A 15,047-nucleotide genomic window follows, 5' to 3' on the forward strand; every position below is an offset into this window, starting at 1 on the left:
TAACATATGGAATCATGTACTAACCAAAAAAGTGTTCAACAAATCAAAATATATTTTATATTTGACATTCTTCAAAGTAGCCACCCTTTGCCTTGATGAAAGCTTTGCACACTCTTGGCATTCTCTCAACCAGCTTCATGAGGTAGCCACCTGGAATGCATTTCAATGAACATGTGTGCCTTGCTAAAAGTTCATTTGTGGAATTTCTTTCCTTCTTAATGCATTTGAGCCAATCAGTTGTGTTGTGACAAGGTAGGATTGGTATACAGAAGAAATCCCTATTTGGTAAAAGACCAAGTCCATATTATGGCAAGAACAGTTCAAATAAGCAAAAAGAAACAAAAGACCATCATTATTTTAAGACATGAAGGTCAATCAATCAGGAAAATTCCAAGTTTCTTGAAGTGCAGTCGCAAAAACCATCAAGTACTATGATGAAACTGGCTCTCATGAGGACCGTCACAGGAAAGTAAGACCCAGAGTTACCTCTGCTTCAGAGGATACCTTTATTAGAGTTACCAGCCTCAGAAATTGCAGCCCAAATAAATGCTTCCCAGAGTTCAAGTAACAAACACATCTCAACGTCAACAGTTCGGAGACTGTGTGAATCAGGCCTTCATGGTCAAATTGCTACAAAGAAACAACTAGTAAAGGACACCAATAAGAAGAAGAGACTTGCTTGGGCCAAGAAGCACGAGCAATGGACATTAGACCGGTGGAAATATTTCCTTTGGTCTGATTAGTCCAAATTTGAGATTTTTGGTTCCAACCGCCGTGTCTTTGTGAGACGCAGAGTAGGTGAACGGATGATCTCCGCATGTGTGGTTCCCACCGTGTCAGTGATTTATTTGTAATTCAGGGCACACTTAACCAGCATGGCTACCACAGCATCCTGCAGCGATACGCCATCCCATCTGGTTTGCGCTTAGTGGGACTATCATTTGTTTTTCAACAGGACAATGACCCAACACACCTCCGGGCTGTGTAAGGGCTATTTGACCAAGAAGGAGAGTGATGGAGTGCTGCATCAGATGACCTGACCTCCACAATCACCCAACCTAAACCCAATTGAGATGGTTTGGGTGCTCAGCATATGTGGGAACTCCTTCAAGACTATTGGAAAAGCATTCCAGGTGAAGCTGGTTGAGAGAATGCCAAGAGTGTGCAAAGCTGTCATCAAGACAAAGGGTGGCTACTTTGAAGAATTTAAAATAGAAAATATATTTAGATTTGTTTACCACTTTTTTGGTTAATACATGACTCCATATGGGTTATTTCATAGGTTTGATGTCTTCACTATTATTCTACAATGTAGAAAATAGTAAAAATAAAGAAAAACCTTTGAATCAATAGGTGTGTCCAAACTTTTGACTGGTACTGTATATCTGTGCAATTTCTATCCTGTTGCCTAGTCACTTAACTTCTACCTATATTTAGATATCGATCTCAGCTACCTCGTACCCCTGCACATCAGTTCGGTGTACTGGTACCCCATTTACAGTATATAGCCAAGTACACGTTACTCGTGTTATACATTTTTCAATATATATTTTTTATTTGTATCTCTGCATTATTGGGAAGGGCCCGTAAGTAAGCATTTCACTGTAAGTCTACACCTGTTGTTTACGAAGCATGTGACAAATACAATTTGATTTGATGCCACGTGATATGGGTCAGATATACGTGAAATTGTTCTCATACAAATGATGTATGTGAAAAGGCTGTTAAAAATGTATACATGCTAATGTCCTTGGTCCCAGGCTGCTTGTTATGTACTGGACGCTATGCCCCAATGGGCAGTTTATTAGGTAGACCACCGTGTTCACGAAAATGGTGTGCTCCTACAGGCAGTGAGTCATATGGCCGTGTCTTGCTATGTAAAGCAGGCAGACAGAGATCGAGGCTAGTGATGGGCATTCCGGCTCTTTTCAGTGAACCGGCTCGTTCGCCTCAGCTCACCAAAAACAGCCTGCTCTTTTGGCTCCCAAACGGCTCTTTAAAAATAATATGTTTTGTATTTTTTCAAGTCAAACAGTTTGCGATAGTTTGACTATGATTGGTGTTAAAACAATTATAATTAAATTATTAAATTAAATCATACTCTACCTTAACTACAATGTATTTAAATATGCATTGGTTTGTTATGTAAAAGAATGCTATTAAACATTTGCTTTTTAATGTATATAAACAAAGTGCATATAAATCTAACCATTCAAAACGAATTCAATCTGAACAGCATTATGGAATATTGCACCATATCAAAGAAAAATAAATAACAATTTGCAAAACTGCAGCATCCCACAAATTGAAATAAATGTAAAAAATAAGGATGTTATTACACATGTGCATTTCAAGTATAACTTTTTTAATGTATATAAACAAAGTGCATATAAATGTAACAATTCAAAACGAATACAATCTGAACAACATAATAATAGAATATTGCACCATATCAAAGAAAAATAAATAACAATGTGCAAAACTGCAGCATCCCACTTAAAACATTAAACTGGTCCCTCTTTTCTCTCTCTTCTTTATTGCCATGTTATAACCAGCAGCACACAGCAATGCTGACCATATTTGATTTTATGAGAGATTTGCATTCAGAAATACAAGCTGCCTCACTTTCGAGGGGCTGATGTGGTTTCTTCTCTCAGTAATTATTTGTCCCGTTTTCGAGAAGAACCTCTCAGAGGGAATGGATTTGGCCACTATGCAGAGTCTCCCTGTCATGACTTTAATAAGCCGTGGGTAGACAGAGGTGTTGTTCTTCCACCAGCTCAGAGGATCTGCAGATCTTTGGAGGAGGGGCTCCTCCAAATAGGATCGGACCTCCATTATGGCATCTGCTGAGAGATTCCTTCGTGCTGCATCCCCAGTAGCTCTCTCGTCAAACAGCATCCAAACAGCAGACGTTTGTGGCACTACTGCTTGTGCTTATGCTCCATCTGATCCCTCTTCTTCCTGTTGCCCTGGTGCTGGCATCACTGAAGGCTAACTTCTTAAACCTGAGGTCAAGTGCAGCTGTTTTGTCTACTGATACTACATTCTCATCTACTGCTCATATACATATATAATACTGGATTAAATAATGATGTAGTAATAAGTGCTTACTGTAGCTCTCTCCACTGATCTCCACAGTGACCTGCTCAAAGGGTTCCAGGACTCTGTACACCTCCTCCACCACCTCCCATTCCTCTTGGGTCAGAGCATCAACAGGTGCATTGACAATAGCCAGGGTAGAGATGATGGCATCCTTTTACTCAAGAAACCGCTTCAACATATAAAATGTTGAATTCCACCATGTAGTGCAGTCTTGTTAAGGTCTCAGCTCAGGCATCCCCATCTGGCGTTGTGTAGACTTTAGTTTTTCAGCACTTACTATGCTCCTGTGAAAGTATTCGACAGCTGCTTTCACTTTGTCCACAGTGGGCTTCATCACCTTCAGAGCATCTCTTACTATCAGGTTGATTGTGTGGGCAAGACATGGATGATGGGTCCATTTGAACATTTTCATGGCTTTGGTTATGTTAGCTGCATTGTCGCTAACAAAACAGACCACTTTTCCATCTACTTGCCATTCTCTGGCCACTCTCAACAGTTCCTCTGCCAAGTTCTCTGACATGTGTCTGTCGCTGAACTCAAAGCAGTCCAGAAGACAGCTAGACATCGAAAAATCTTTAATGAAGTGACATGTAACCGACATGTAAGAAGTGGTTACCCTTGATATCCTGAAGTCAATGGTAAGGCAAACTGCAGTAGCTTTTTGGACTCTTTCCCGCACTGAAGCCTGTGTGCTCTCGTACAGTTGTAGAATAAGTGATTTTGAAAGGGGTTTCCTGCATGGAATTGTGTACATTGGATTTAGACTATTGCTATTATTTCTAAAACCTCTGTCCTCCACGATCGAAAATGACTGGAAATCGGTGGCAATCATTTTAGCCAATGCAATATCAATTTGACCTTGTTTTGCTACAGACATAGACTTTGGCATAAACTGGTCCATAGAAGACTGCGTTGCTGTGGGTCGCGGAGTAGGCCTACTTGACTGAGTGGATACATCCCCACGTGTGGAGGTGCTGGCTCCACCACTATCACTAGCAGGCCCGCTAGTTTCTCGAAGCTCCGCTACAACTAGCTTCACAGTTGGGTGCACAGTTCGCATATGATTCCAACTCATTTTCCAGCTGTTGTTTTCACAGCTGTCCTTCCTCTGTCCTCGACTGCTAAGTATGTGACTGTGAGTGTGTTTGCTCGGCCCTCCCTCACGCATCTTTGGTTCATTGGTTGACACTGCCTGTCTGATTGACAGGAACAACAGGTGAGGCTGTTAGTCGGACCAGACAGTCAGAACGAATGTGTGTACGCTTGAGCATTTAGGCCTATATTATAGATTTATTTTTTTCGTTCTTTGAATTAGTTAATTCTGTTCATTTAAATCTTTTGATTATTTATAATCTTCATTTAAAAAATATTTTTATAAATAGATTCGGCTCTTCTGATATGCGACCTAGCTCCCAACGTTCACCTACAAGAGCCGCTTAGAGCCGACTCGTTCGCGAACAACCCATCACTAATCGAGGCACTCAGTTACTGTTCGATTGAACATTAGAATGGGAAAAACAAGTGACCAAAGCGACTGAGCGCTGTATGATCGTCGGTGCCAGATGAGCCGGTTCCAGTATCTCAGAAACGGCTGGCCTGGGCTTTTGACGCATGATTGTGTCCAGACTTTACCGATAATGGTGCGACAAACAAAAAACATCCAGTCAGCGGCAGTCCTGTAGGCAAAAACAGCTTGTGGATGAGAATGGCAAGAGTTGTGCAAGCTAACAGGCAGGCCACAAACAGGCATATAACGGCACAGTTCAACAGTGGTGTGCAGAACGCACAACTCGTCAGTCCTTGTCACGAATGGGCTATTGCAGCAGACGACCTCACCGGGTTCCACTCCTATCAACTAAAAACAAGAAGAAACGGCGAACGTCATAGGCGGCCAGTGGCACCTTCATTTGGGAGAACAGGCTCATAGTAATGGCTTGAACGGAATAAATGGAATGGTATCAAACACATCAAGCACATGGTTTCCATTCATTCCATTCCAACCATTATCATGAGACATCTTCCCCTCAGCAGCCTCTTGTGGCGATCACCAATACTGGACAATTGAGGAGTGGAAACACATTGCCTGGTCTGACGAATGCCGGTTCCTGTTGTGTCATGTTGATGGCAGAGTCCGGATTTGTTATAAGGAGCATGAGTCCATTGCCCCATCCTGCTTGCTGTCAATGGTACATGCTGGTGGCGGTGATGTCATGGTGTGGGAAATGTTTTCCTGGCACACGTTAGGTCCTTTGATATTAATTGAGCAACGTTTCCATGCCCCGAGGATTTCAGGCTGTTATGAGGCAAAGGGGATCCAACTCAGTACTTGATGGGTGTACCTAATACATTGGGTGTACTGAGTGTACATGGCAACATTTCATAAAAAATGGCATCTCTTTTAACACACTCTTTCTCCCTCATAGGCACGTGCACGTGCACACACAGACCTGACACACACACAGAGTAAGACTTTGATGTTAGTAAATGTGATCCTCCAGGACTGGCCTATCACAGAGGATGCTAATGTTCTTCCTCCTATCTTGCGCTCCAGTGACATGAGGATGTTGAACGTTTGGGGAGAATCAGCATTTTATTCACCTCTCACCAGGTAGCAGGAATGTACACTGGGTATACAAAACATTAAGAATACCTGCTCTGTGGCCTCCCAAGTGGCGCAGTGGTCTAGCTATGCCAGTAGAGATTCTGGGTTTGAGTCCAGGCTCTGTCGCAGCCGGCCGCACAATTGGCCCAGGGCCGTCCGGGTTAGGGGAGGGTTTGTCCGGCAGGGATGTCCTTGTCCCATCGAGTACTAGTGACGCCTGTGGCGGGCCGGGCGCAGTGCACGCTGACACGGTCGCCAGGTGTACGGTGTTTGGTGTGGTTGGCTTCCGGGTTAAGTGGGCATTGTGTCAAGAAACAGTGCGGCTTGGTTGGGTTGTGTTTCGGAGGATGCACGGCTCTTGACTTTCGCCTCTCCCGAGTCTGTACGGGAGTTGCAGAGATGAGACAAGACTGTAACTACCAATTGGATACCACGAAATTGGGGAGAAAAAGGGGTAAAAAAGAATACCTGCTCTTTCCATGAAATAGACAGACCATGTGAATCCAGGTGAAAGCTATGATCCCTTATCAGTGGTGTAAAGTACTTGTAAAAAATAATTTAAAGTACTAATTACGTTTTTTGAGGGGGTGTCTGTACTTAACTATTAATATTTTTGACTACTTTTACTTTTACTTCACTACATTCCTAAAAAAAATAATGTACTTTTAACTCCATACATTTTCCCTGACACCCAACAGTACTAGTTGCATTTTGAATGCTTAGCAGGACAGGAAAATGGTCTAATTCCGACACATATCTAGAGAACATTCCTGGTCATCCCTACTGCCTCTGATCTGGTGGACTCACTAAACACATGCCTTATTTGTAAATTATGTACGAGTTGGAGCGTACCCTTGGCTATCCGTAAATAAATAAAAAACTTGAAAATGTTGCCAGCTGCTTTGCTAAGGAATTTGAAATTATTTATACTTTTACTTTTGATACTTAAGTACGTTTTAGCAATTGCATTTACTTTTGATACTTAAGTATATTTAAAACCAAATACTTTTAGACTTTCACTCAAGTAGTATTTTACTGGGTGCCTTTCACTTAAGTCATTTTCTATTAAGGTATCTTTACTTTTACTCAAGTATGACAATTGGGTACTTTTTCCACCACTGTCCCTTATTGATGTCACTTGTTAAATCCACTGCAATCAGTGTAGATGAAGGGGGGGGGGGGGAGACAGGTTAAAGAAGGATTTTTAAACATTGAGACATGGGTTGTGTAATGTGTATGCTTGCCATTCGGAGGGTGAGTGGGCAAGACAAAAGATTAAAGTGACTTTGAACGGGGTACGGTGCCAGGCGCACCAGTTTGTGTCTAGAACTCCAATGCTGCTGGGTTTTTCACGCTTAACAGTCTCCCGTGTGTATCAACAAGTGTCCACCACCCAATCGACATCCATCAATATTAGGAAGGTATATGCTGTGCAGGTAGCATAGTCTACAGTACATGATGAGATTATGGATAAGAGCAGTGGCGATGTTAGCATGTAAATCTTGGTGGGGCAAAGCCACTACACTACACAACACAACACTAAACAATACATTAATTGCAGTTTAATGGTGACACTCAGTGCCCACAAACTGTTAGGGCCTACATAAAGCTGTCCCAACAACAGAGCTTTCTTTTCAACACAATGGAGTGAATCGTTACCACTGCTACACCTGGCTATCAGCAGAGCCTTGTCTGGTGGTAAAAAAAGTTGATTCAGCCTCATTTACTGCCTTTAAAAAACACATCGCTGATATGGCTGACCTGCTTAAAGAAATGGGGTTTCTACATTTGAGATGTACAAACTATGGTATAAGGGGTTGACGAGCGGATAAGAGGAAATCCATAATTTCGATTAAGACATTAACGAGCGAGCTAGGACGGACGTAGTCAATATAACTATTTGTTCAGCACTTTTGAAATGTACGACGACAGAATTCAGAACATGGGTTGTTCTTACAGTATTCTCCCTGTACACCAAGTCAGAACCGTAGGATAAATAAAGGTGGCATATAGCAGACAATGAAAGCTATTACAATATTCAATGATTACATTTCTCTAAAACAGGCTATAGGCTACATGTGCACCACCAAGTCAGTACAGTACGCTAAATTATGAGGGCAAAATGGACCAAACTATTAGGGTGAGGCACATGGGCTACTAACAGCATACTACACAACATACATGTAGTATTACTTTCTTAGCTACAGTTTACATATCTCCCTGGCATAAATGCAGCAGCATACAATACATTTTTGGACTCACCTGGTTGTGCTGTGCTCACTTGAACAGGAAGGTCGCACGACTGACCTTCTTGTGGGCTAATTTTGTCATCAAACTTTGTCATCAACCTTTAGCATTCTCTGGATTTATGGTGCTTTCAACACAACTGGGAACTCTGAAAAAAAACAAGGTAGAATCATGACGTCAGCGATCTTCAGGTCGGAATTCTAGAAAGAGCCCCGAGTTCCCGACCTGGAATTCCGAGTTGGATGACCGTTCAAAATAGAGGTCGACCGATTAATCGGAATGGCCGATTAATCGGGGCCGATTTCAAGTTTTCATAACAATCGGAAATCTGTATTTTTGGGCGCCGATTTGCCGATTAATTTTTTTTTTTTTTACACCTTTATTTAATCTTTATTTAACTAGGCAAGTCAGTTAAGAACACATTCTTATTTTCAATGACGGCCTAGGAACGTTCTGCCTCGACAGATTTTTTAACCTTGTCAGCTCGGGGGATCCAATCTTGCAACCTTACAGTTAACTAGTCCAATGCTCTAACACCTGATTACATTGCACTCCACGAGGAGCCTGCCTGTTACGCAAATGCAGTAAGCTAAGGTAAATTGCTAGCTAGCATTAAACTTATCTTATAAAAAACAATCAATCAATGACTGTCATTGCTCCAATGTGTACATAACCATAAACATCAATGCCTTTCTTAAAATCAATACACAAGTATATATTTTTAAACCTGCATATTTAGCTAAAAGAAATCCAGGTTAGCAGGCAATATTAACCAGGTGAAATTGTGTCATTTCTCTTGCGTTCATTGCACGCAGAGTCAGGGTATATGCAACAGTTTGGGCCGCCTGGCTCTTTGCAAACTAATTTGCCAGAATTTTACGTAACTATGACATAACATTGAAGGTTGTGCAATGTAACAGGAATATTTAGACTCATGGATGCCACCTGCTAGACGAAATACGGAACGGAATAAACGTTTTGTTTTCGAGGTGATAGTTTCCGGATTAGTCAAAGGTATATGGTTTAGAGAGAAATAGTCGACGCGTTATAATTCCTGTAATAACTTGCGGCTGAACTTGAAAGGGGTTCCTTCGTTATTTTACCGTTCATGTCTTCCATAGAGAATGTCTTGATCTACTTCAAATAAGGTCTGTGTTTCGTGCAGGCTTAAACCGCCTCGACGTTTTGATACCCGTGTAAATCTCACTAGGATAAGGTAACGTTTGTCAACATATTTTCATAAATCCACTCTACAAAAAAAATGATCTTCGCTTATATTTAGCCATTATTGATCAGAGTTACCTTGTCCTATGGATATCTACACAGTTATAAAATTGGCAAGGTGGTGTAAGCCTACACGAAACACAGACCTTATTTTAAGTGAATCTAAAAATATCCTATGGAATAAATGAAGGAACCGCTTTTCAGATTTTGCTAGAAGGTGTCATGGGAATTATGACTCGCACTTTGGTCGTCAATTCTTACCATGCCCATTATTAAAATAGGATTTCCTGCATATAGAAATGACAGTTTTTGTTTTCAACATTCATCACAGGTAACCTAAACTCTATTTTTATTCAAACAGTTGAGAGTATTTGTCTACTAAGCAGACTCTTCAGTATCATTGTCACTTCAGAGCTCTGTGTGTGTGTGTATTTATGTATTATATTAAGTTAAAATAAAAGTGTTCATTGTTCATTCAGTATTGTTGCAATTGTCATTATTACAAAAGTGTGTGTGTGTGTGTATGATATATATATATAGAGGTCGACTGATTATGATTTTTCAACGCCGATACCTATACCGATTATTGGAGGACAAAAAAAGCCGATACCGATTAATCGGCCGATTTATAAAAAATAAAAAATGTTTTATATATATATATATATATATATTTTTATTTTTATTTTTTACAAATATATATATATATATATAAAACATTTTTTTTATTTTTATAAATCGGCCGATTAATCGGTATCGGCTTTTTTGTCCTCCAATAATCGGTATCGGTATCGGCGTTGAAAAATCATAATCGGTCGACCTCTAGTTCAAAACATATTTTCCCAGTCTGAGCTATTTTTTTTCAGAGTTCCCAGTTGTCTTGAACTCACTGAAGTCTGAGATTTCCTCAGTTCCTACTTTCCAGTTGTTTTGAACATGGCAGAAGTCATGCTGGATTGACAGCATTGCCAATGTATTCAACCTTTTCTGGCCCATGGTGTTGAATGTTTATAATTTTACGCTTGGAAAAGAGACCCTTAAACCCAGACTTGAACCACACACCCACTCATCTGAATAGCAGGATAGTGATTTATTTGTAATGCTTGCAGTTAGCCACTGATTTCTTCCAAACCACTTATTGTTGAATTTGCGATTTCCAACTTGTTGTGTAATGTTTATGTCCAATGGCCGATGAGCATTGATACATTTTATCAATAATTAATTTTAATATTGAAAAGGATTTGCCAGTAGATTGTCAACGTGATTCATGATGGTGACTGCTTGTCTAGGTTGCTAAGTATGTATGATGTTGACGCGATCCGTCCAATCAAAGCTGCGGTAGCTATAACATGATTTGAGGTCATTTTATCTGTGGCCAATGACCTTGGATGGGCACTTCTAATGTAACTCAATGGCAGCACCCAAGGGGCTTGGATTTTCGAGCTCTCCCCATAGATTTGTGGTGAGTAGTGTCCCCATGAGTGACAGAACACTGAGCCAATCACGGCTTAACTAGAGAACATTACCAACTCCTACGCTCTGTATTTTTCGCTGGCTGCCCCAACATCACAAAAAGCACTGAGCTGGGCCGAAACACTTCCATTTTGGAGCTGTCTTATTCAAGAAAGCAAAAAAGATACCATGTTTGTATGCAGATTTTTATTTATTTTTTACAATGTTTGCAAACTGATATGTGACATGTATTAATGCCAAAACAACATGCAAAACAGGCTCTGCCCCACCTGCCCTGAATGACATGTCGCCACTGCTCAGTTTACTTAACTCAACTAGCTAGCTTAATAGCTAAAATTATCCATAAGCGAAGGACCAAATGTCCATCCAGGCCCAACTGTCCTGTGCACGTTCCCTGTCTTAACCAGTTAGCCACACATTTATGTTGATCATGATCCTTTTGATACTTAGATTATTATATTTTATATTACATCAAATAATTCTGGCTCTACTCTAGAAACGGCATACACTAAATAGCCACTAGATGGTGGTAGAAGAAAATAAATCATATGGACTGGGAGAGTGGGAGTGAGACTGATCTGTTTCAGCTGTCACTCATGGGTGCTGTATGATGCTTAGCTCATATTTTACAATGAAAACCCTCTGCTCCAGCTCTGTTCACCATGCTGATTTAGGAGGACACAATATGGAGAATGTATCCTTCCTGTATCAGATTTGTCCTTTTTTTGCACAACCCCCAAAATGATGTGCACATGACTGAGACATAATCTATAGAATATTTATTATAATCATACGCTGGGTGTATTGTGTGATTAATGGTGTTGCTATGGGTCACTAACCTCAGTATTGCCATCTGTACATTATTAACGAGAAATACGAGGTGGGGTGTTTGTGTGTGTGTGATACATACGGCAGCCAAGCAGAAATAGATTCATGGAAATATTACCGCAACCTCAAACAAATGATCAGAGGAAATGGCAGCATCTAAAATGATCTGTAAATGTAATAATCACAGTCATTTTTGTCATGGAGAGAGTGCAAGGACTGTGAGTAATAGCAGGGATATGTGTGAAATGCTGGATAGAGTTCTGAATTCAGCGTGTTAGTATGTGTGAAATGCCCCTAATTTCCGGGTGTGAAATTGTAAATACAGGATGTTTACTGTACAGCAGACTACTGGGTCTAAAATGCTGCCTGTAAAAATTCTGCATGTACTGTAATTCACTTATTATTGTCTGTGTGTGTGTGTGTGTGTGTGTGTGTGTGTGTGTGTGTGTGTGTGTGTGTGTGTGTGTGTGTGTGTTAAAAGCTGTCAGGGTAGATCACTAGTCTATGGTGCTCCTGCAGAGTGTGTTTACATCTTTAGGGCTCTATTTAGAGAGGGAGAGATCTGATGTACAGTCACCTCACAGTCACCTGATTTGGTGCATTATTCGTAAACACCATGTATTCTGTCCAAACTGATCTGTAGAAGCTCAGTGATTGACGTGTCCTCCTCTTTTCTCCTTCTTCCAGGATCTCAGCTGATGAGGCCAGGGACCTGATCCAGAGGTACCTAACGGAGCACCCTGACCCCAACAATGAGAACATAGGCCCAGAGATGCCAGGATGAGACTGATATAGCACAGTCAACCTGTGAGTTCCCTTCCCCCTGTTGCTTGATCTTTAAGATGGTGTTCATATGGAAAAGTCATGAAATAGTTGAGAAAATAATTAAATACTTATGTGAGATGTACTCATGAGACCTGCACATTTGTAATTTTCCCTGCTTCACCGATGTTGGGATTCTGGTTATTGCAGCTATGTTTACACCTCAGAAGTCAGCATTGTGTCAGTTGAGCTCTGCAGAATCACTGCATTTTCAACTTATCTATGTTTCTACCAGCTTGAATGGGAGGAACAGCGATATTCATATCTTGTGAATTAATAGTTGACCCTCCATCTCTGTAACCGTCCGGGGTGTTCTAGTAGCCCTTTCCTGCAGTCAAATGTCCTAGTGGCCTCATGGATGGAACGTTTTTAATATTTTTCATAATTAATATTGTTGTAATTCATTTTTTGCTTTTTTTGCATAACATCCAGTGTTTCTATGTCAAACATTACAGGCTTCTGTGATGTACAGTATATAAAACGTAATATTGGGATGCAAACTCAACATTTAATACATTTCAACTCTATATCTGACATAGTACAGGTGTCTTCTTCTTTTTTAGCCCATAACCATGTGTGTGAGGTGTATACTTTTGTTTCAAAGTAGATTTGTTAAAGACTACCAAAAAACACTCTGTGTGACCCTGATTTAGCTGCAGTAAAAGGTTAAGAACCTCCTGCTTCGCTCTGTGACCATGCATGGTCCTGTGGTAGAACAGCTTTGTCTCCGTCCGCAACAAAGACAACCATAACCTGCTCTTCAACATGTGTGCTTTCAAATGCCACATCCTGCCCAAGTGTCACACCAGCTACGAGGAGTTCACCCACAAGGACGGAGTCTGGAACCTGCAGAACGAGGGCAGAGGGGAAACGGAGGGATGAAGGGATGAAGGGATGGAGAGAAAAGGGTCTGAGGAAGAGGGATGTTACATGGTTAAAACTTGGTTTTTCAGTTGGCCCTGTCCTGCGTCTCCATGGCAATACAGGGAGACAGTGATGTGCTAAATGATCATGGCAGCCGTCACCAGAAACAGTCAGACCTTCATCACTGTGGCTGACTGGAACTGATATGCTGCTACACTGTTGTCCGTTGTACTAACTTGTTGTGAATCACTAGGTGCTTGATAACAACAGAAGTCATTCATTTTCATTTTTAGGAAACTATCCCTTTAACTGTATAATAAATGCGGTGAGAACACTGTGCTTACTGTTTGTTTGTGTGTGTGTGTGTCAGTGTGTTTCCGTGTGTGTGTTTGTGTGTGCTTAGGTGACCAAGGAGCGTACTGCCCAGTGTTTCCTGCGTGTGGATGATGAGTCCATGCAGCGGCTCCACAGCAGAGTCAGACGAATCCTCATGGCCTCAGGATCCACCACCTTTACCAAGGTAAACAACAGCTCTTTTACAAAACAGCACTGTTCCTTTCTTAAATGTGGTTGCATCAAACATATCAATTTCAGTTTTGTTCCAACAAATGTGGCTCTAACTTTGAAACGGTTGCTTTTAGCTATCAGCTATTGTGACACCATCCCTGAAAGACACGACTCTCAGTAACATGCACATGTCTTCTGTTTCCCTCTGGGCCTAACAAGCTATGCAGGACGTGTTAGAAGGGACTGTGACAAAATTGCATTTGAAAGCAATGCAGATCTTCTTTTCCACACACCCACTCATATACACACCTAAACACACCATAAACCTGGAAGACATTTGAAAATGGTCAATAACTTTGGCCATACACACACACAGACAGACACGCACGCACGCACACACTCACACACACACTTCCAGATGATTATCAGACACATGTCAGTCTCTACAAACCATAAATACTTTAGATGTATATCAAACCAGGGCTACCTGACATACAGTATCTTTTTGTGTTATTTAGTGGTTTTATTGACATAATGGCAGTAATGCCAAATTCAAAGGTTTCATCAAATTATTTTCACACATTTGTTTCTTATACCTCCTGAATCAAAAAGCTTAAATGTTCATGTAATACTATCTTAACACAATTATATGTGGTCCCCAGAGGAAGAAAGCCATGCTTGCCGGTCCCAAGCACAAAAATAGTTTGAGAAATGCTGAAAGAAACCATGTTTCCTTACTGTGAAAGATGTCTAAGAAGACAGAGGCCAGTAATGGACCTAAACTCAAACACTCATAAAAACATGAAAACATTTGTCTATATCAAAGAATGTCCTTTAGGCCATAAAAATGGTTTCATATAAGTTATAGAAATATAAACATTTTACACAATATGGCATTTTAGAGATTTTTTTTTTTTTACACATAAACGTCACCTGGAACCAAATCAGTGGCCTTGTGATTAAAAGTCTCGCCCCTGAGATTGGAAGGATGGGAGTTCGATCCCCGGTTGAGTCCTACCAAAGACTTAAAATGGGAGCTGATGTCTCTCTGCTTGCCACTGAGGAGCATTAAGAAGATTGATTTGGGGGGGTAAGGCCCTTTGACAGACTAGTGTCCTGTCCAGGAGATGTACTTGCACATCAAGCTACTTCACGCTACAGAAACAGAATATTGGCTCTCGTCCCTATGGGCCGTTCTAGCTCTACTTACTTACGCCTGGGCCATGTTATGGTGAAAGCCTATACAGACCGATTTGTATATAAAATGTAATATTTTGATGTAAACACAAACTTAAATACATTTCATCTCAATATGACATGATATAGGTGTCTTCTTCAATTTGAATAACTATGTGTGTGAAGTGTATACTTTTATACC

This window comes from Salvelinus namaycush, chromosome 23 (assembly GCF_016432855.1).
Source record: "Salvelinus namaycush isolate Seneca chromosome 23, SaNama_1.0, whole genome shotgun sequence".
Lineage (NCBI taxonomy): Eukaryota > Metazoa > Chordata > Actinopteri > Salmoniformes > Salmonidae > Salvelinus > Salvelinus namaycush.